Genomic DNA, 21,635 nt, shown 5'->3' with positions numbered 1-21,635 from the left:
GATATAAGCCCGAGTTTTCTTTTATTTAATGAATTCAGAAGTGATAAATGTACAGCGCTTTAAGAGGATGCGACGATGAATGAATTACTTCTGAATATACGCACCGAATATCCAGCACTAATGAAGATATATTCAACCATTCCTTCGGAAAGGAGCTTTTCAACACAGGTATGCAAACTGAAGCTTGGCGCTTACTATATCTTCAGGAAGCAAAACGCTCGCTCGCTAACTAACTAACTAACTAACTAACTAACTAACTAACTAACTAACTAACTAACTAACTAACTAACTAACTAACTAACTAACTAACTAACTAACTAATTCACACACGTGCACGAGCACGCACGCACGCGCTCGCGAAACGGTCACAGAGCAGCCCTCTCGAATCTACGTTCGAACAAGGGCGCCCCAGCGGGCTCCTGCAAACACGAGCCATAAAGAATGAATGCTCTTCCAAAGAGGATCCACCACGGCTGCGCCCCCCTTGTGGTGGTGCGTCGATCAAGAGGCTTGTGAGCGCCCCGATCGCTTTTGTCTTCCCTTCGCTGTTGTTCTCTCCCCCTCCTCCCACTGCCACCATGACATTACGCGTCGCGGCCCTCGTCCCGCCTTTCAGATTTTGAGTCTCAGTTCAGTGTCCGGCAACGCAATGCATATTCTAGCAGCCCCCCAGCTCTGCCGCAATTGCAACGGAGATAGATGAATATGAATGCCCATATGAGCGTCCATTTGAACGGAGAGAGCATTTACATGCTGGCGGTTCGTGCCGATAGTCATGACCTGGCCAGGTCCGTGCGTTCATGTTTAGCACATATCTAACACATGACAAGGTTCATGAGAAATTTTCGCGGAAGTTTGTCGCGTTGGCGCCAGAGTGGAGCAAAAATGGCGGGTTCTCAAGAGAAGGAGGGCGCGGAAGGAAACGGATAAAAGTACTTCGACCCGCAGCCCGTGAACAGTTATGCGACTCGTAGAACATAGTTTCCATTCTTGCGTCGAAGAAGCGGATTTCCGCGTTCCTAAGAGCACTCATTTATTAACCAGTGAGCCAGCAAGGTGAACGGGAAAGCCCACGCTTATACCTAAACGTCCCGTTCAACGCACGCTAAACAGTGCATTTGTTATTCAGATCTCGTTCGGTATTCCCAAAACGGGATATTCGCTACCGCGGCTATTGATTTGTCTAGCAGAGCGCCACAGTGAGAAATGTACGAAACGTTAGCGTGTGGAGTATGCGTACGGATAGAGAACGATTTTAAGAGCCGAAAGCGAACCGATGGTCTTTTTTATATTGATGTGACCGAGGCGTTTTCGTACTAAAAGTAAGTTATTGCTTTTCTGACGTACGCGCAAGACGAATAATATGAAAGCTAACGCTGAGCTTGCTCTGGAGTAACCTCAATTGTTTTTTCATTATCCTCTCCATTGAAGAGAAAACAGTATTAAAGAAATCATGTTCATGGAGGAGAACTGCTTAGAATAGGGACAAAAAGCTTCGCTCAAGTTATACTTATGGTAGTAATCATTGACTGCATACTTACATGGTGTCCCCTTGCATAATGGTTTTCCATAAACACTGGTGTCCTTGAGCGTCACGACTGCAGTATATTTGGCTAATATTTTAAATGCAGCCAGCTACTTCTAGTTTGACAGTCATGTAGCAGTACAACACGTTCCACTATGCTCGCGATACCAATTTCGGAGGTACCGTGTGAAAAGAGCGTTAATTATTAGCGAGCGCCGAGCCAGGCAGAAGAATGGCGAGAACGATTGGAATGGAATGCGCTTAAAGTGCTGCCCTCACGCGCTGCAGTCGCATACGTGCGCGCGCGATTTCGTGTAGCGCTTTGAGTGCATTGCGCAACTTGAATATGCATGAACGAACGATTTTTCGAAATTTCGGGCATGAACTGCTATCCACTTCTTTCGCAATGCTTCGTTTTAGAGCTTTGCATCGACCCTTGCCTCGAAGTTCACGTCAGCGTCCCGACCGCTTCTAGCCAGAGCAGTTTTTTTCCGTCTCCCATCGCAAACAAACAAACAAAATAAACAAACAAACACGTGTTCCAAATACGTTAGAAATCCTTGTGAAGTTTATTACCTTTGCTGGCCGAAATTGGTCCTAATCGAAATCCATCATATGACCCTTAAATATCCACGAGCTTGGAAAATTGGAAGGAAAAAGTCTTGCTGAGACGCAGACTACGAAATTGCTCAGATACAGAGCATTACGAGCAGATGCAGCTGTTCTCTGAATTGAAAGACTGCAAAGAGCGAAAAGCGCACAGTAAGTATCTGACTGAAGTCCTCTGCGCACAATGCGAAACTATATTTCCGCATTTTTCACGCCGTTGCAACATCTTGAGTCAAGAAGTCATTAAATCAGCGGTTGTGCTTTGCGCGTCGAAAATTTGTGAAAATGATGCGGCTCAAAATCTTACGTTTCTTCGTGTCGAGCAGATGCCGTTCTGTGGCATTGTTAGGCACAGGCTTTTACTATTTCGACAGTTATGCAAATCCAAAACCTTGGTTATACATGTATGGTTATACATGTACGGGTATGTAAGAGGGAATTTAGATTTGCTCACGGCAGTGCAGAAAAAAACATCCTATTTTCGCAGCAGCGGCTCAACAACAACGTTTCCACGTAAGCGCACGCTTACAGAACAACATCACGGGGACATCTTCAACTTGCTCCTAAGAACCCGCGGTTGCCGCAAGGCTTATTCAAAGCAATTTCCGTCGTAGATCGGTATTCATGGTCATTAGGTTGAGCCACGCGATGACCCAGTAATGCCTGGATTGGCAAGTACAGGTCTGAAACGTGTTTATACGTTTCAAGGTATTAGGACTTTTATACTTTATAGATGTGCCAACACAAAGTACAGCACTATTGTGAGACATTCCAGCGGCTAAAAAGACGGACGAAGGTAGACGAGACAGGAAGGTAGACGAGACGGAACGAACGTCCCTGCCTTTTTAGCCGCTGGAATGTCTCACAATAGTACTAACAACCAACTAGCCCAACTTTCTACGCTTAATGACAAAGTACAGCCTTCGTGGCTCAGCGGTTATGGTGCTCGGCTGCTGACCCGAAAGACGCGGGTTCGATCCCGGCCGCGGCGGCTGGAATTTCTTTGGAGGAGAAATTCTAGAGGCCCGTGTACATTGCGATGTCAGTGCACGTTAAAGAACCCCAGGTGGTCGAAATTTCCGGAGCCCTTCACTACGGCGTCTCTCATAGCCTCAGTCGCTTTGGGACGTTAAACCCTATAAACCAAACCAAACCAAACCATCAAAAAATGTACAAGCAAAGCGAGTAGCACTGTAGGTCGGGAGAAAACCTGTTTTTTGCCCTTTATATCATTCACAAATGTGTACACCAAGAACCCGGTCTCGACAAAAAAAAACAAACTAAAAACATACAAAACGTCATGAAAAAATGACTGGCTCAGCCATTCTGCCTATACGTGTTTGCTGTTTGTGCTTGAATGTGAACTAACAACATTACAAAAAAAAAACCCTTGCATTGCAGTGTAATGCAGGCAGCCGATTGCAAAATAGCTTCAGCAGTAAGCGGCTGAAATCGCGGGTACTACCCCCGAATTCGAACCTTTTGCAATGCTCTCTTAAGGCAGAGCGCGGCGGTGAAAAGACACTAGAGCTTCTGATAGGAGAACAAGTCGCTCAACTTGTTACATGAAAGAGTTATACGAACGAATTCGAAACTAATAGCACTGCAGTCTCGAGAATAACGGCGAAAACCCCTCGGCTGCACTTGTTTCGCGAAGATTCTTCTCCGACCTCTCATGAAAGGAGCCCAGCATTCATCAATCACAACAGAGCCCACGCCGTTGCGTAAACCAGGAACGACATCCCGACTGAGATGTCTGTCCAGTTTACGCAACTGGGGAACAATCAAAGCGAGCATACCCGGGTGAAACGAGCTCGGGAATGCAGGAAGAGGAGAGGGCAAATGCATACAACAGGATCACGATAGGCAAGACGCTCAACGACTACGGGGCACACAACAAAACACGCGGAGAGGCGTGAACATCCTTGGTTGAGGAAATGCGGGCGAGGAGGGAGGGCAAGTGGGTGAGGGGTAGTGAAGAGCAGATAAAACAAACGAGGAGGATTCTCGGCGCGGAAAACGTATTACTCGCCCGAGAAAGGCGAGCGTCATTTGTCATATCGGCTCCATTATGCACGCAAGCTCGTTTCCTTTATCTCCGAGCGCGCCGCTCCGCTATTTGTCGCCTCAGTGGGGGAACGGAGAAGAGAGGAGCACGCCCAAGATGCACGCGCCCTAGAGAGAGAGAGAGCGAAGAGAAACAAACATATATAAAGAAAGCCCAAGAACAGGGAGGTGAAGCCGCATAAGGGGAAGGCAAGCAACCCTTCGATGCGCGCGCCGCCTTGTGTCTATGGGGGTGTATATTCGAAGCACACACACGCGCGGCTGGCTGATCGAGTAATGGACATGACTCGGGCCGCCCGAGCCGGCAGGCCCAGAACCGGACAGAAAAGTCGATAAATAGGCGCAGTAAAAACGCCGCCACTCCCCATCTCTTTCTCCGCCGTGGAGCCCACAAAAACGCCCGAGCGGTGGCGGGGCGCATCGGGACGCATAAAAGATCCGAATTGCCGAAAACACAGCGAAATGGGAAGTGTGAGCACGTTGAGGGAGGTGCGTTGCAGAAGAAAAAGAGGAATGGGGAGGGTTGGGGAGATTGCGGGGAGGTGCGTGCCGTATATATTCAGGGGCCGGCTCCCGCGCAGCACCGATAAACGCGTGATTGCGGAGGCTGTTCGCGTCGTTATCGCCGCGCGTTCGCTATCTCCAGCAGCAAAGCGAGGTTCTCCCCCAATTTTTTTCTTTGTTGCTAGCACATTTGCCTCCCTGAGCGTCGCAGCCAGCGCTTCCGTAGCCTTGCTGCTCCCGGGGCCCGTAAATGAAGAGAGAAAGAAGTTGATGACCCGGGACGAGGTCATTATACGCTCCGAAAACCTCGCAGATAGATTCTGCAGGCGAACCCGCGCGGCGTGCTTTTATAGGCAGGTGTACACGAAGGGACCGGGACAACCAGCTTCCATAGTTCTGGCTCCAACGAAGAACCATATACTGCAAGAGGGAAGGGGGGGGGGGGGACTGAGACACGCTTGCAAACACAGCCGCGCTCCTCGCTTACATGCGGAGGTATACGATAGGCGGTGGTGGTACGACTGAGATATATCCCAAATGCTCTGGCGTGGCTGGCTGTTAAATAGGGAGAAGGCGGAGTCATGCCGCGTAGGTTTCGAGTTGAGTTTGTCTAGGGGAACAAAAGTAAATGAGAGCCCATGACGGTCGACTACTAATGCGGTGTACGCTCGTGCCGCTGGTGAGGATTCTCTGCAAGGCATATAAGGCAGGCAGCTCGAGCGCCACAGACCATTCAGGAGATTTATGGCTGCCTGCTGTGCGTGGTATCGACGAAAGGTGCTTTGCTCTCATCTTCGGGACCTCGCTGTTATCTATGGACGCCGCTACAATGCTGATGACTGTGTGCTTTGGTGCTTTAAGAGGGGTTCAGTACAGAGCTTCTCGAGGAAGTAGGAGTGCGTACTGATGATGTGGTCTTCTGCTTTTCAGCGTGCCGCACGTTGGATATATAGTGTAGACAGAACCGGCTGCTTGCTGTGGAAAAGAATTATGTTGTAAGGTGGGCATTACTGCCTAAGGAAACAAAAAATAAACACGCATGTAAGGAATAAAGTTCCGCTAGAAACAACGAAAACAAAAAATAAATAAAAACAAACAGTGATAAATGAAAAGCTAATCTCCTGTTCGGAAAATCCCTTCAACTTCTTCGTCAGCCTGAAGGTGTCTAGGCCAAGAGCAAGACATCTTGGAATTACAAACACTCACTGCGGAGAAAGAGCTCGCTTTGAGAGGCGAGAAGTGCTCTTTGTATGAAAGGCAAACATGTCGCTCACTATTATAGTCCCCAAAAGAATAAAAGAACTGAGAAAAATAAAAATCGGAGGTAATACAACACAGACTAAGTAGATAGGCGGCGCAAACAGATTAGTTCGTTTGTCCTCCAACGAGGTAACCTTGCTAATGCCGTTGCAACGCTGTTCGTTGCATAGGGTGCTTTTGGAGTTTAAAATCGATGTGCTAGCAATAAGCAGCATAATAAAACGCAAGAAGAATGTGGTTAGCCGCCCATACGTTTCATTTATGTTAGCACGTCAAAGTAGGCGCGATACAGAGTGCAGTACAAAATAAATAAAAAAAACAATGAGCGGTGTATGTTCCAACTAAGCGCGCTTGCCCTCATGTAGTATCAGCAAGAGATGAAACGCGAACAAGAGAATTTACAGGAAAATGAGAAGATCTAAGCCGCGAGAAGCTCATTACGCTCATTACTATAGCGCCGGTTAACTTCACTTGAAAGGCGTGAAGACTCTCTTTTAAAGGTGCTAGTCGACCTCGCTTGTATTTCCCCTGCAGGAGACGATACGTTTTTGTGCTGGCATTCAGTTTTTCTTGTTGGAATTCAATTTGCTTCTGATATTACATTCTTTTGGCTAAGGACCGCAAGTGTGTAGCGTACTACAACAACACAGTTTTCTGGCAAGCACCACTTTTTCATGAACATCTCTCTTCCCCCCTCTCTCTACTATCTTTCGCTCTCTTTCTAGCGATGCGCGCGCTCAGCACGGACGTTCACGGCGCCACTCGCAAACTCTCCGAGTCGCCCGATCCGACCTCCTCGCATGTTGGCAGCCACTCCTCCCGAGCTCACGAAGACGCTACCAGCGGCCAGCGAGCCCCGTCTCCGTCGTTCGGGCAAGCGACGGCGGCGGCTCCCGTAGCCGGCGTTGCGTGCGCGCTCTCGGCGACGCCAAGAGGCATCTGCAATCCCATGCGATCAACCAATCTCGTCGGCAGTCACTGCTCCCGTAATTGCGCTAAATGCGCCCGGCTGAAACCTCCCCACGAGGCAGCAGCAACCGGGGACAAGACGGCGGGAGAGCGACAGAAGATAGAAAACGAAACATAAGGAAAGAAAGAAGGAAGGAAGAAACGAATGAAGGAAGAGACGCGGCCCAGTTAAGGACAGAGACGAAATGATCGGGAAACGAATCCGCATTACACTAATGAAGGGCGAGCACGCACATACACACGGGTGATTCGAACGTGGCATGGCACCGGAGCGCACGGCGGCCAACGACGATTCGACTCGATTGCACGGGGTCAGTTCGTTGTCCGCTGCGGACGACGGGGCGAAGACGCTCGCGGGACGACGACGATGGTCTGGCTCGGGTTGCTAAATTCGAAGCCTCGCCGGCAGCAGCGGTGGTCCGGCACGAAGGAGTTATATACCGTGAGCGGCTCCCTCTCCCGCCGATTCCTTGGGCGCACGCAATTTCCGGCAGCGACCGCGGGCGAAGCGGGGACGACAGCAGGAAGCCGGATTAATCTGGACACCGAGCAGGCCGCCATCACGGGGCGTACGGGGGGCACGCGATGCATGGTACGGCCCCGAGCTTTATTTATTGCGTATTGTTCTCCTAGAAGCACCCGGCGGTCTTCAAACAGCGCATATATAGGAGCGGTTTCACGCTTCGGCATTGTATTAGGAGGGCAGGGTTGAAAAAAATTGCGAGGACACTTTGGCAACTAAAGTGTTGAGAGGCGAAAGCCGAGGACACTATGCCGTTACGACTTCCGGTGGATGTGACGTCACATCGTTACCGTGGCTATATTGAGACCCGAATTATACATCTTTCGGGGGTCTTTAGTGTTAATCACGCTTGATTACACATTTTTCCATCTTATATGACAAAAATCCGAAGTTTTTCCGACCATTCTGTGACAATTTTCACTATGCCGTAACGACTTCCGGAGGATGTGACGTCCCACCGTTCCCATGGCTATATCGACGTCCACGCTACTTCGAAGCAATTACGACATTTTTTCCAATAATTAATTAACTAATTAGTTAGTTATATTGATTTTAATGGCGCAAAAGCAACTGAGGCTATGATGCGCCAAACCAATTAACTAATCAATCTACAGTCATCAAGCTTGGCTTTTAGGTTCATTTTTTCCTCCTCTATCTGATGCAACCATTCGTTTTCTTTCTATATTTTTTTCTTTTTTATCTCTTTTAGTTCCCGAGATAAACGCGTGTGGCACGCTTTGTTAACGCACGACAGTATGAGCCATTGAAGGCTTTCGCCTTAAAGGGAAGCTGAAACGCTTTTTTGAGAATTCGATGTTATTCAAGAATTCGAATCTATCAAGCTTCTAGATAAAGCATGGAAAGTATTTTTGCACCAGCATTTAAAATGGTGACATAATTGTCGATTAAAACCGCGATGATGTTCAGGCTTCTCCTCATTACGCAGGAGGAGTGCAAGGAAACTCGGCAGTGACATCATTGTTGCCGAAATTTCAGATGTCCGCTGCTTACGCCTGCATGCTGCTGTGTGTCGTCAGATGGCGTCAAACAATGCATCGTGAGCTTCACCTTCGAATGCGTCGGTTTTCTTCTATGGAATAACCGTTTCTTCGCTGGAAACGTAGTGCCGTCATACGTGACGTCATTATCGGGGCCTCTGCCCGTCGCTGTGCGCTTCAGAGAAGCTGAACGCCGAAGACGACTTTATTCGGCGATTATGCCACCATTTCAAATGCTAGAGCAAAACGATTTCGCAGGCTTTACCGGCACATTTTGCACATTTGGCAACCTTAAACTCATCGAATTCTAAAACCGTTTCAGTTGCCCTTTAAAATGCGCTACGCAAAACTTAGAAAAGAAGGTGCAAGCTGTCAGTACTGAACGAAACAGACATGTTACAAGGAACGCGTGCCATATAAAGGTTGGATTCGCGGTCTTCTAAAACTCTCATTTAACCGGGCTTAATTACGCGAAACCTTGAACAACATTGAAGGAAGTCGCTTCAACATCGACATCATGTAAAAGTTCTCCGGCGACAATTCGTGGAAGAGAGTCTACGCGTCTTGGCAATGCCAGTTGAGCAGTGTGAACGAAGCAGGGCGGCAATGTTAAAAGCCTAAGCAACGCTGTTGTCACCGCCTCTGTGCCGCGCTGAATGAGCATCGGTAGAAAATTACCGCCTGAGATAAGGGGGCGGAAGACGACGTGCGTCCCCACAAGGCGAGACGATCCAAGGCCAGTGTCTCGCACGCATCTGCAGCGGGGTAGCGGACTATTTTGGCCTTCCACAGCGTTATCGGAAGAGATACAATCGAACTTAACTTCTTCCCCCCTAACGTAACGACTTAACCGTCCCTACTCTAACCATTTTCTCCTACACCGCTATTCTGTTGGGGCTCGATCTATCTCCCCGCGCCGCCAAAGCGAAGGTCACGTACGCAGGCACGGGAGTCGTTTACCACCTCGTGGCGAGCTCGACCTCGTGTCAGGGAGATAAGCGAGGAACATTAGTTTTCGCTGGAAAGCGCAGTCGGCATGGCCTTTTCGCTGATTGCACGTCACGACGACAAGCCGGGCTACAGACTGACGTACACGCGCGGAAGTAGACAAGCCGCCACGTAAAATGCGCTTGATGCTACTTCTCACGCCGTGCTTACAAGTTTTTTCTTCTTGTTTTTTTTTTGTACCGACACACCCTTCTTCACTCATCCCATCATCTACCCCTTACTATGCCCCCCTCCCCCAACTACAGTAAAAACATATTTTTTTTAACAAGGAGGATCAACTCTGTTTATGATAGATGTGCTGCTTAACACATCTATCGTAAACAGACATTATGCGGCCTTTCTTATCATCATCATCAGCCTGACTACTGCCACTACAGGACAAAGGTCGCAATATCAGGAAGAGCGAAACGGGAATACTGTATAAATACATACATGTACATATTGCAGAGAAATTAACCCTGTCCTGTGCCACCTGCGGCTACCATATACCCCCAAAACTTCTTAATTTCGACCGCCAACCTATCTTTCTGCCGCCGCCTGGTACGCTTCACTTCTTATCCTTTCTTATAATAACTCGTCATTAGTGCTGTATTTTCTTCGCTGCATTGAAACTCTGTGTTTTTAGTGCATGCTATTAGTTCTCGTAAAGAAAAGATGGTACTGTTCCCATCTGAGTTCTTGCTTAGGGACCTGCCCTATTGTCCCTGCCCTTTTATTTTTCGGTACACGGAAAACTAAGAATAACCAAAATGAAATGAACAGACGACGCAACACACCCGTTAGCCTAGGTACGTAGCTGGTTAAAATGAGTCTAAGTGTCGCAAGAGTCCTGAGAAACAAAGCGCAGGCAGTCGCTTTTCCACGCGTTATTATGCCGGGAGGCTCGTGGGTTCAAAGCGCGCCATCTGTTTGGGTGCGTTCCGACTCAGTTTTTTCCCGCATTCGGCACGTCGCGAAATTCTACACGTTGCGTGAAGGTCGCGCCACCACTGCGTTTCATTGCCGCTTTTCTTTTCCTTTCTCACCGCCATATCTTGCCCATGTTTGTGGATTTGAAACTGTCGCAACCCTTCGTTAGGGCGCGGATTAAACAGCCGCCCCGGTCTCGCTGTACCTGCTCCCTGCAGGCTCCCGCATGCGGTGTATTTGTTGAGATGGGATGTTTCGTAACACTTAGAAAGACGAAGTTTTGCGGCAGAACATGCAAAGTTATTGCCGCGAAAAAAACAGGCGTTGTTTTTTTTTATTACTTCCCATTCGGGTCTCGAATGAGAGGCAGATAAGTTACGAAAGACTGCTTCGGCTCGACAACCCACAGCAGACGATACCGACGGTTCCAGGTCTAATGCAATGGGATGTGTGTGTGTGTGTGTGTGTGTGGCTACTGCAATGCGGTATTTTTCATGGCTCGTAAAAAGCATTATAACGAATCCAATGCCGGCTATTTGCTACCAGTAAAGAAAGATGTCCAATACATGTTCTGTTTGATTTCCAAACTAACTCTACAAAGTACCGACGTTTTGAGCGAATTTGGCCGACTGTCGAATGATAGTTTTCTTCACGTTTATTCGCTCCAAGCCTTCATATACATACGAATTCACAGCAGCGAATAATGTGAATCATTGTAAAGATTATACTCTACTCTAATCCTATCAAGATTCAATCCTTTCCGCCCTTCATTCAATTCGAGCTGAAACCACAGGGCAGCCGACGCCATGACCGGCAGATTCAGCTAAACGGCTCAGCTCTCCAGATACGCTACGCTACCGCAGCGGGCCCCGAAGTTCCGAACGGCGTGCGGAGAGCCTTGCCGCGAATTATGGCTAAACGACACGCTATGCAAACTCCAACCCTCTCACCCTCTTTCAGCGCGAACCGACAGCCCGTTATCTCTCTATCCTGTTACCGAGCGTCATTATAGCTGCGGCTTAGCAAACGTGTCCTGGCGGTTCACGACGAACACCTCCCCCTCACCCCCTAACTTTTCCTTTTTCTTTTAATTCCCCATTTACAACCAGCCGCGGCATGAAAGAGGGCATCGGCATCCCAGCGACCATCCTGACAAGCGCTGCCACCACGCAGCCACAAATCCCGCCCATAAATACGGCGCCTTTCCCACTCGTTCTTCCTCCCGTCTTTGTTCTTTTCCCGGCGGCACCCGAGTGATGTTTTTCATAGGCGCGGTAATCGCTTACGTGAGACCACGTCGGCCACGTCTCGTCGCTCAGGTCGCGAGGCAGTCCATCACAGAAGCGCGCCCACCGCTGCGAGGCCCGGCGTCTCCCGTAACCCCCCCTCCCCTTCCCATCCACTCCCCTCACCCGCACCACCCTCCCCCTAGGAGTGGAGCATGCGCTCCGCTACGTCGGCGCCGGCCGAGCATCGAATCAAATTTAATTAAGGAAATCGTCTTTCGTTATGTATGAAGGTGCCGCGCGCGCGCTCGGGCTCCGCAACGTTTCTCGCTTCTTTACTTCTCCCATTTTTGTCTCTCTCTGTACTCGGACCCTGCGGGGACGGCCGGCCGGTTCTTCCGAAAAAGCGCGCCATTATCTGAACTTGCTCACGTCTCGGCTATCGAAGGAATCGCGGTGCGGCGACTCACGTCTCAAGATCGGAGCAACTGAAACGGGTCATCGATTCCGTTTGCTCTTCTCAAATGAGGAACTGCTCATACTTGGTCCGGAGTTCCGTTTCTATACATTTCATACACAGGAAAACAAAAAAAAACGCAAAACACGGCAAACAGAGGTCAAGGGTTAACGGAAAAGTAAACAGGCCCCACAATCTCCTATATTGTATGAGTGAATGTTGTTTCGTTTTTTTCAATGGGGAAACGTTATTAAGTTTTGCTCCACTGGGCGTGGCGGCACGATATCCGTTGAACAAAAGTATGGGCGCAGCAACGCAGAAAGGAGAAAGCAGCCAGAGTGCATTAAAGTAGGGCACCAAACTACAGCTTTTTAGCTCACGTCCTTCAGGAACCCCAAGAGGTTTGCGAGAACATCCTCAAAACGACAAACAATCCGACCTCACTGACGTATTCACTGGTTCTCCGTGGCTGCTCACGATTGCCTATATTTTCATCTAGTTCGCGGTTTACTAACAATTTAGGGAAAACCACTCCAGGTTAAGCTTAATTTATGACGTTCCTGGTTGACCTATCACGTCGAGCATGAACGGCCCCAGGTCGAAAGTCTCAGTCGACACAAACACCGTACTGTTTCCACCGCACGTGACCGTGTTGCGCATTCGGTGTTTGCAAAGGCGCCTGCCATAACAATATGAGTTTGATGTCGTAAGGAGTAGTCGGTGTTATCGTGACTCTACTCAGGCTGTTTACTTCTCCAAACACAGATTGCACCCTGTAGCCACCATGACTTCCTAAACAGCATAAGAAGTGAACATCCTTAATGGCGCCAGCTAGGGATAACCGCGCAAACGCCTCCCAGTCTCAGCGCAAATACAGCGCTATCGACTGCGCTCAGTGGGACAACATATTCACGATGAAAACCCACTCACACCATAACGCGCACCGTCCTGATACCGAGCGCGTTAAACGATAAAAAGCTTCCGAGCCACGAGCAGCGACTCGTTCGGCGCGCTACATACCACTATACGGTACATTCGCACCCGGAAATTCCTCGATCTTCGCAAGACGGCCCCACTGAAGCAAGTAGGGTCAAACTCTGCGCGAACAGAGTACTGCGGCAAATCTGCGGCTCGCTTGGTCGGGCCGAATCCGATTGAATAGTGACCAGAGGAGCCTTTTCTATTTTTCCGGCTTTCACGCAAGAACGAATGCGCACGCTGCGTGCGGCTTACCACTAAAACTCGAAGGGCTGGCAGCAGCGTAGTCCGCAGCGGAAAGAAGAACCTACAGCGCGAGTTCAATGCTCTAGAGACGCGGTCAGACAAGCTTTGCGCTCTATGTACCCCCCTCACCCCCTGCAGTGCATTCGACTTTTCTTCGCGCCTGACTACGGGCGCCGAGGCGATAAAACCTGCGCCACCGTAGCACTCCCCGGAAGTATAGCTGTAGGGACGTCTCTACACGAGTACACAGGTATTCAGGCAAGGGAAGGAGTGATTTACGGGAGCGTATTTTGGGGGCACTTAAGACTTACTTGCGAGTGAAAGTCTAACCTGATAAGGTCCTTTGCAGCAAAGTGAAAATAATGACTTCGAAACGTGTCGCGAGGGAGAAAATTTGCGTTCGGGATGTCTTTTTTTTTTCAGCTCGCCTGTGTTCGAGAATGGTAGAAGTGGTCTCGCGATTACACTTTGTTGTGTATGCGTGCAGAATAAATCGATAAAAAACTGAAGCCCTCAGAGGGAAAAGAACGGAACTTTCGGCGCGTATAACCAAATTTATAATGAACAAAAAAAAAAACTAGTCTGTAACACGGGCAGCGTTGCGCTGAAATGTTCGCAGCTCAACCGCCAAAGAGGAAATTCTAGCTTCAAAATCGGCCACGGTCCCACTACAATCATTTCCTTTTCCATGCTTGGGTAGTGTCGAGAATGTTGAGGATACAAGCCACCTTTTCTTCTGTTTCGTCGACCACGAACATTTTTCAGCCGCCATGGTGGCTCAGTGGTTTTGGTGCTTTATCTGCTGATCATAAAAGACGCGGGTTCGATCTCGACACCTGCAGTCGCATTTTGATAGAGGCGAAATGCTACAGAGGTACTTACGTGTACTGTGCGATGTCGGTGCACGTTAAATAACCCCAGGTGGTTGAAATGATACGCAGCCCTCTACTACGGCGTCCCTCATACCCTTAGCCGCTTTGGGACGTCAAAACCCATAAATCAAACCATACAGAGTTTTTATATTCCAGTAGCGTCATCCTAAGAGCACCAGACCACACGTGCTCGAAAAGCTTTCCTGGTCAGATGTGAACGAAAGGAAATGCGCGGTAGATACTGCATTCTGCGTGGACACAGAAATTAGTTGGTGAGGGAAGGGGCGAAGCGGTTCATAAGGAGTAGCCAACATGAAGCTAAAAGCGTGATTATGGAAAAATCCAGGATAAGCGTACGGTGCGCTCTTATTGCTGCTATTAATATTTGCTTTGGCATACAAACGTAACAAAAACAAACACGAGGAAGCAACGGTCTAGAACTTCCATCATAACGGTTACAACGCTTTCTCGTTTCGGAAAGGAAATGGAAAATAAATACTCTAAAAAGATAAGCGAACGGGAAATAATAGATACAGAAAAGGAAGCGACAGCAGGAGGCATACAGTGCAAACAAAATAATGCACGTACATGCTGCCAGGCAGTCATAGCCCTTCAGCATTTCGTTCCCCGCATGGGGCGCTCAATCAAAAAGAGATGGAAGAAATGGAGTAAGGCACGTGTTCAAACATGCGCCCCTGGCAATGTGGTTTCACCGGGTAGGGCATTTATCACATTTGTAGAAGAAAAAAAAAAGAAACCCTTCAACATCTGTAACTGTAGTAAATGCTGCGAGCTGTAAGGAGAGGAACGCGGCGTCAGCGTTGTGTTTGTGTAATCCATAATCAGGGCAGCAGTATTTACTTGGAAAGAGATCCACTTCAACTTCGTACACTAACTCATTCACCGCGCAGTATAAAGCAGTGGTTATAAATGACCAACTGTCATGATCTGAGAAAGACATATGGGTCATCTATGGTTAGTGGATCTGTTTGTATCGTGTGTCATATTACTAATATTAGATATGCAATGGTGCAGCTAAATGTCGTACGGCAGTTGAAGTGTATTGCGCGGAAACTTGGAGCCAGAGATTGGTTTCACATCACTGGAGCTGACCAGTTGTTATTTTTTTCTGCGCTCATGTCAGAAAGAGCCAGGAACAGAGACGGCAGCCAATTTATTTTTGTCAGTGAATCTGTAACTTCCTAATAAGCGAGATGCGGAATCGCAATAAGTTTGATATAGCGAAGCACCTAATTTCCATTCTTGATTTTCCCCCATCCCCGTTATGTCGCCTTTTCCTTGCGAGGTGCTATTGAAGCGAGCGCTTAAAAGTATTTCCTTTTCCCTTCCCCGTAAGTTTACCACAAAAGATGCAATGAAGATTACGCAGATTTCAGCACCCAAAATTACTGGTGCTATTCGCACGAGGCTGCGATATTTATTTGCTAATGTTTTTACATTTAACAATATTTTGTTATAAACCGGCATTTTACACACAAATATATCCGTATGCGTGTGTACGCAGAGTTTTGGCGTCGTGCCAGAAGTTGGCAGTAACCGCTCGGAAACAGACAGCGGTTAAGCGAGTTTGTGTTTCCTTCTAAAGTCGTGTTTATACGTTACAAATTAGTTCCAGTGGATACCACGGCCTTAACTCTTCATGTTAGTTTGACTGAACGGAAGTTTCGGGAAACCGTGTTTTGACGAGAGCGCTTGGTAACACAGTAACACAAACTAACCAGGGAAGTGCGGTCAAAGATCAATAAATCGCTACTGACCCGTGTTCCCCTCGCGAAAGAAAAGTTCAGTAGACGCGCAAATGTTTTCGACAACGCGATGAAATATTCTTCGGACAACTATAAAGCTTAGACGACCTGCTTTCAAAACTCGTTGAGGAAACTGGACAGGTTGTTATGAAGCAACTGAAATATCACATGAAAGTGGCCGAAGTATTAGTGAGTCTTACTCTGTGCCTTCAAAATGGAGAACTGAAACAGCATGTTGACCAGAAGCACCACAGAAAAAAAAAACCATCTTCCGTTGCAGTTTTTACATTCTTTTTTTTTAAGTATAGGTCAGCATTTGGAATGTCAAAATAAGAAAAAAAGGGCATTAGCAAAGGGGTTTTTGAGGGCTGAAAATCGAAAAATATCTCGCCATGAGAAAATCAAAATATCTACAGAGCTGAGCTGAATTCTGGCGCCACTCACCATTCCGGATCCGTCGCGCGGCAGGCGAGGAGGAAACCTGGCCAGGACCAGAAAGGACTTCCCCAAAATGTAGTCAAAAAGGTGGGCGTGGATGCACAAGTGGAATGGAAATTGGTCTCGTCGTTCCAGTAGCCCGATCAGCTTTCCCGCAATAATCCAAAAGCACAGTCCGGGACTCCCAGACAGGGACGAACGGAACACTTCGTAAGAGGGCGACAAGTTGGAACCGTCAAGGCAGCGGAGCGAAGTCCCCTTCGGTGCTGCCGAGGCGACAACCACGTGCGCGCGGTAGGGACGCGGCACAGAAAGAGACGACGACTTGGGACGGCTTCGAGAGAGGCTGCGCCCCGTAAAGCGAGAAGAGAGCGTCTGGCGCGCGCGCGCGCTCACAGCCTCTTGAACGAGCGACTTTCTCCGTAGGAGGCGCGGGAGCAGGATGACGACTCGCTCGGCCGCAGGCGCGCGCCCTCGCGAACTGCCGCGGCGGCTCTTCTTGCCCAGACGGCGGCGCGTCTCCCCGGGTCACATGGCCGGCGGCGCGCGGCCCTCCCTCCCCTGTCTTCCCTCTCCCGCGTTCCTCCTCTCTTATCTCCCCCTCCTCCTCCACCTCGTCTAGCCAGCCGAGGAACCAAAGCACAACAGCGCGCCGGAGTGCGCGCCTAGTGGGATCAGGACGCTGAAGCGAGCGTGAAGCTATATAAGGTTAACTATTGTAGGGAGCGTCTCGGAAATGAGAAACCGGAAAGGCTGGTCACCACGCTAATCAGAATGCATTGCGCGCGAGTACCTCCGAACTAGAGGCACTTCGGCGTTGAAGTTGGCGTTGAACGGCTTCCTAAACACTCGAAGATTTCTTGAAAACCGCCGTGTTTTTCTTCCCCTGCAGATTTCGCGGCCACTGCAATAATGTCAGCCTTTTTTTTTTCACAAATATAGTTTCTTGGATAGCGAAACTACCAAAAGCTAGCTGGTTAGTGCGAGAAGACGTTGTGAGACGCCCCCGAGTCTTGAGCGCGCACGTGCGTGACCTAGATTGGCTCTCGAAACAGTGGTCGAGAGAGAAAAAAAAACACCATAGAGACTGTAGTTTTATATGACAAATTATAGAAAGGCGACCATCGCAATCAGAAATGTTTGCTTTATGTGATACTTTTAGTGGCTTCGTCCATTTAATTAGGCTAACTGGAGACGCGCGAACGTCGTTGAATGAAAGTGAACCGGCAAAGAAAAGGGTGGGTAGGGTGCAAAGTGAAAAAGGAAGAATTAATCATGCGGGTAATGTAGTTTGAGGAGAAACGATTGGAAAAGACCGATAAATCGTTATTAAAACCGCGCATAACGAGACAGATGCCCATCTACGATAAACCTGCTGTTAATTTTTGTTAACTATGCGAAGTGGACCTATGAACAATCAGTTCACCAGCAGCCTATGCGACGACCTCGGCGAAACTGGTCTCCACCCCTTCTTTTAACTCTATATCTCGTACATTCCAATCCCCCTTTCTAAACTTATGACTCAGGGCACACTCCTCGAATATAAAAAAAAGAACTATATGAGAAACCTACCAAGCTGTTGAGTCCTCAGAAAGCAGGGCAAAGAAAACGAAAAAAGTCATGGTTTTTTTGCTTGAAGCGCTCGTATCACACTTCATTCCACAGCAACGGAACCACACAGATATGCAGATTTTGACAGAAAACTTCAGTACCTTCGAGGTAAGCGTGATTAGGGTGCAGTCCTGCGTAGATTAAATTATACAATGAAAAGAAAAAAAGCACAATTTGAGTGTGGTGGCAAGAACTGCAAATCATTCGTGACCTCAAAGAATATCTTCAAATACCATATTCACATACCTACATAACGTCCTGATGTGCATTACGGTGGGATGCGGAAAGGAAGGGGCATAAATGAGAGAGAGAGAGAAAAAAAACACGAGAGCTGCTCCAAGGTTGCAGCAACCGAAAACACAAGACATGGGGGGAACAAATGAAACGATTAACATAAATTAAAAGGCGCTGCTAAAAGAGAACATCCAAGGAACATCGGACGTCTCTCGTGTGATGTCCTTCGGAGCTGTTGAATTTTTCCCATTCGTGGATTCGTGACAAGACAGGGTGGTTCCTACGATGGCGAGGCAAAGGAGGGAAGCCTGCTGCAGGCACGAGCCGGAGGTGGCAAGGGGGGAAGAGGAACAACTTCCGGCGCGGACAACGCTGAGCGGCGGAAACGACGGGCGCGGCGGCCACAGTGTCCCCGCTTACTTCCGGAAACGCTTTCTGTCGCCTCGCTTGCTTTGCATATTCAGCGCTTGCTTTCCTCACATCGCTCAGTTTTTCACCGCTGTCTCTCCTCCTGACAACCACTGTCCAGCGGCTTTTCCCTCTCGCCGACACATCAGACGCGCGGCTATCCACCATCATTAAAATAAAAACAAAATGCCATCGAGGATGTCGGCTGATTTGTGACCTACAGTGACTCAGAAATGGCGCGAAGCTCCATTGTCTCTTAGCCCGTTCGGATGAGTCTGGTAGAGCGAGCACTACCGAGAAGGGAAGGAGACCCGTTCTGCATTTCAGATTCATCAGTGACAACGCAGAAGACAGACACAAAATAACAGCCGCTGATTTTTACAGCGCTGAGTTGTTTCTATCGCTCGCCATTCAGCCTTGACCCGAAAAGCAGAAACGCTGAGCAAAGCCAGTGACCGGAAAAGATGTGATGTCCTCAGAGGTGCGATATGTAGGACAACCCGTAAGATCGCACACGGCTATGGTTGGCAGGCGTGTATGATGCCCACGTGAGCTCTGATCGGACAGGTGTCTCGAGCAATTAAGGACGGTACGCAAGACTGCGTCCTCAACAAACATAAATGAATACTGCGTAAGCTCTCTTGCTTTTTAAATACAACGAGCGTCTTTTATTGGCTAAGCAGAGACCACTGTTCATGACACAGACATCGTGCTACTTTCGTTTATTTTTTCTTTCTCGAGCTACAAATTGTTTTTACTTTTTAAGTTTAAAGCATCATAAGCTCGTCTTTCCAGCAACTTTCAAAACTAATGTCTTTCTTTCAGAAGGTAATATGTTTAAGAAAGAAAAACTCTCCGTACACCAAAGGTATCCAGACTTTTTAACTTTCGTATCAATGTCAGCAGCGTTGGAAAAGCGTCGAGACCTCGACATTTAAATACGGTCGCTGAATCCGAAAGAAAGGCAAATATCCAATAAGTACAGCGAAAAAAAAATGAAGAAAGAAGCAGCAAAGAGTTAAACGCAGGCTTTATCGCATTAGGAAAAGGTGTTGAATAAATGGCTGGCCATAAACGTGTGTCGGGTACCTGATGGAGGCGTTAAAAGCGAGGGCGGGAATGAATTTAACAGAATTAATATCCTTTTTTTGTCTCTTTTTCGACGCATGCTGCCGTGCTTAGCACGCAGAGGACGGGGTTTGCGTGAAAAATGAGTACTTTCGAATAGTTTTGTGAAATCAATCCCCTCTGATCGGAAAAAATTTAAACGAGAGACAAGAGTATTATTGGCAACAAACTTTTCGTGCTGCGGTGACGTAATAGTGAGCGCGCGATAACGATGAAACCGAGGGCGTTTTACGTGTTAACTAAACATTTTCTTTTTTTTTCCTTTTTCAAGAATTATTGAAGACCAAAGAACTTATTGTTCCCGAGAATAAACTAGTCTGGCTTTTTATTTGTACCAACAGTGTAATGACAAGCAAACAACCGCACTTTGTTACCATTACGGCCGATATAATCTTTCTGCGTGAATAATTAAACAAGCTGAAGATACCTCAGTACGAGGATTCTGAAATAAAATTGATCAAAGCTCAATGTCGTGACACAGCGAGCTATAGCTGACACTGTGAGCTGATTATGAGAAAGCATGTAAGAAACAGAAATATAAGATAAAAAAAAAACTAAACGCACCTAAACGGATACCTATACAACCCTTTCAGCAGGCTTGCATCGACATCACTGTTCATCTCTGCTCCTTCAAGGAAGTAAGCGACGTTGAAAGCGAAGCAAAGAGCAAAAATATTGTTACGATCACGGTAAACACCTCTGAACAGTTCGCTGTTTTAGAAGCCAGCTGCTGCAAAACAGAGTTGTTTTGGGGCCGCATTCTCGCGTGCATGACATGCTCATCAGAAACTCGTTGATGGCGAGGAGGGGATGAAACAGCCGCGAAAAAGAAAACTGACAAAAAAAAAAAGAAAGGCGGCGCGTTGTGTCGTTATGCCAAAATTCTATCTTCTCGCAATCTCACTGCATGGCGCTTCTTGTTTAACTCCTCGCGTGGCCCTCGGCGTCTCGTTCCGCCCGCCGCCTTCGGAAACATATTCAGCGCTCCCCATACATTACGAAGCTTCTGGACTCTGGGGCCTCCGTGCGCCCAGATATTGCATTTCTCCCCCAGTTTCTCTTAAGTACTGCACCGGGCGCATGCACGCATTTTTTTATCTTTTCTTCGCTTTTTTCTTTAGTTTCAGCCAACGTGCGCTGTTTTGGGTGTTACTACATGTGCCCTTATCTCCTTTGTCTAGCTCGCTTTCGCGCCGTGCGCCAGCACTGAAATTAGCATAGTTTTGCATTCCGGCTTCTTCCTCTCCCCTGCAGCGCGCTCGCAAGAGAACGCATGAGACCTGCGACGCACATTATGTCTAGCGACGGGTCGCTTACGCGCTCCCCGCTTGTATTCTTCCTGCCACGCCGGGAAGAGTGTGCGTACGCATAAGCAGAGAGTCGGGATGCGCCTCCACTCCTGCTGCTTCGGCCTAAGTACCTTGGCCCCGCGTTGCCTGTTCTCTCGTCTTGCTCCATGACCCCCCAACTTAGCGGGGAGGAGACCTAAGGGGAAATTCATTACTGAACGTTGACTATCTCTCTCTCTCTTCCTCACCACCCCATCGCGTCTTCGAGCCGGGAACGAAGCAGGGAGGCTAAACGAGACAACCCGTGTTGCGTTCAACGGCAGTGCTTCTCTATTGCGCGCCGCGCATACGCGATCGCCTCGGCGACGAAATCTGCCGCGAAAAAGCGCGCGCCCCGTTAACTTTCTCCCTCCAGCCCGCGCCACCGTTTTGTTTACTGACGCCATATCTGTGCGATACGCGTTGGCGTGAAAACAAGGGTCAAATTCGAGGTTAATACTAGGAAGCCGCGAGGAGCTTCCTGAAAGGATAAAGATAATGATGGAGAGTGTAAAGAAATTCGATGAATATGCAGCGAGTAGGTCGAGGCGCATCTGTAAAACTGCGGTAC

The 21,635-nt window shown here is 48.3% G+C and overlaps 1 protein-coding gene across 2 annotated transcripts in view; it reads right to left on the bottom strand.

The window, feature by feature from the left end:
• LOC149339356 (irregular chiasm C-roughest protein-like) overlaps positions 1 to 21,635 on the bottom strand; it is a 358,742-nt gene that overhangs the window by 148,898 nt on the left and 188,209 nt on the right. The window contains exon 1 of one of the 2 annotated variants that reach the window (XM_089548108.1): positions 16,362 to 16,819. The exons of the other annotated variant lie outside the window; for it this stretch is intronic. The gene's annotated coding sequence lies outside the window, so the exon portion shown is untranslated. Of the gene's footprint in view, positions 1 to 16,361; positions 16,820 to 21,635 lie in introns of those variants that run through there. 2 annotated transcript variants of the gene reach the window in all.

This window comes from Amblyomma mixtum, chromosome 6 (assembly GCF_055824585.1).
Source record: "Amblyomma mixtum isolate Tamu chromosome 6, ASM5582458v1, whole genome shotgun sequence".
In the NCBI taxonomy this organism is placed as follows: domain Eukaryota; kingdom Metazoa; phylum Arthropoda; class Arachnida; order Ixodida; family Ixodidae; genus Amblyomma; species Amblyomma mixtum.
Note: the sequence above shows the minus strand (reverse complement) of the source record. Positions and strands in the feature narration are given on the sequence as shown.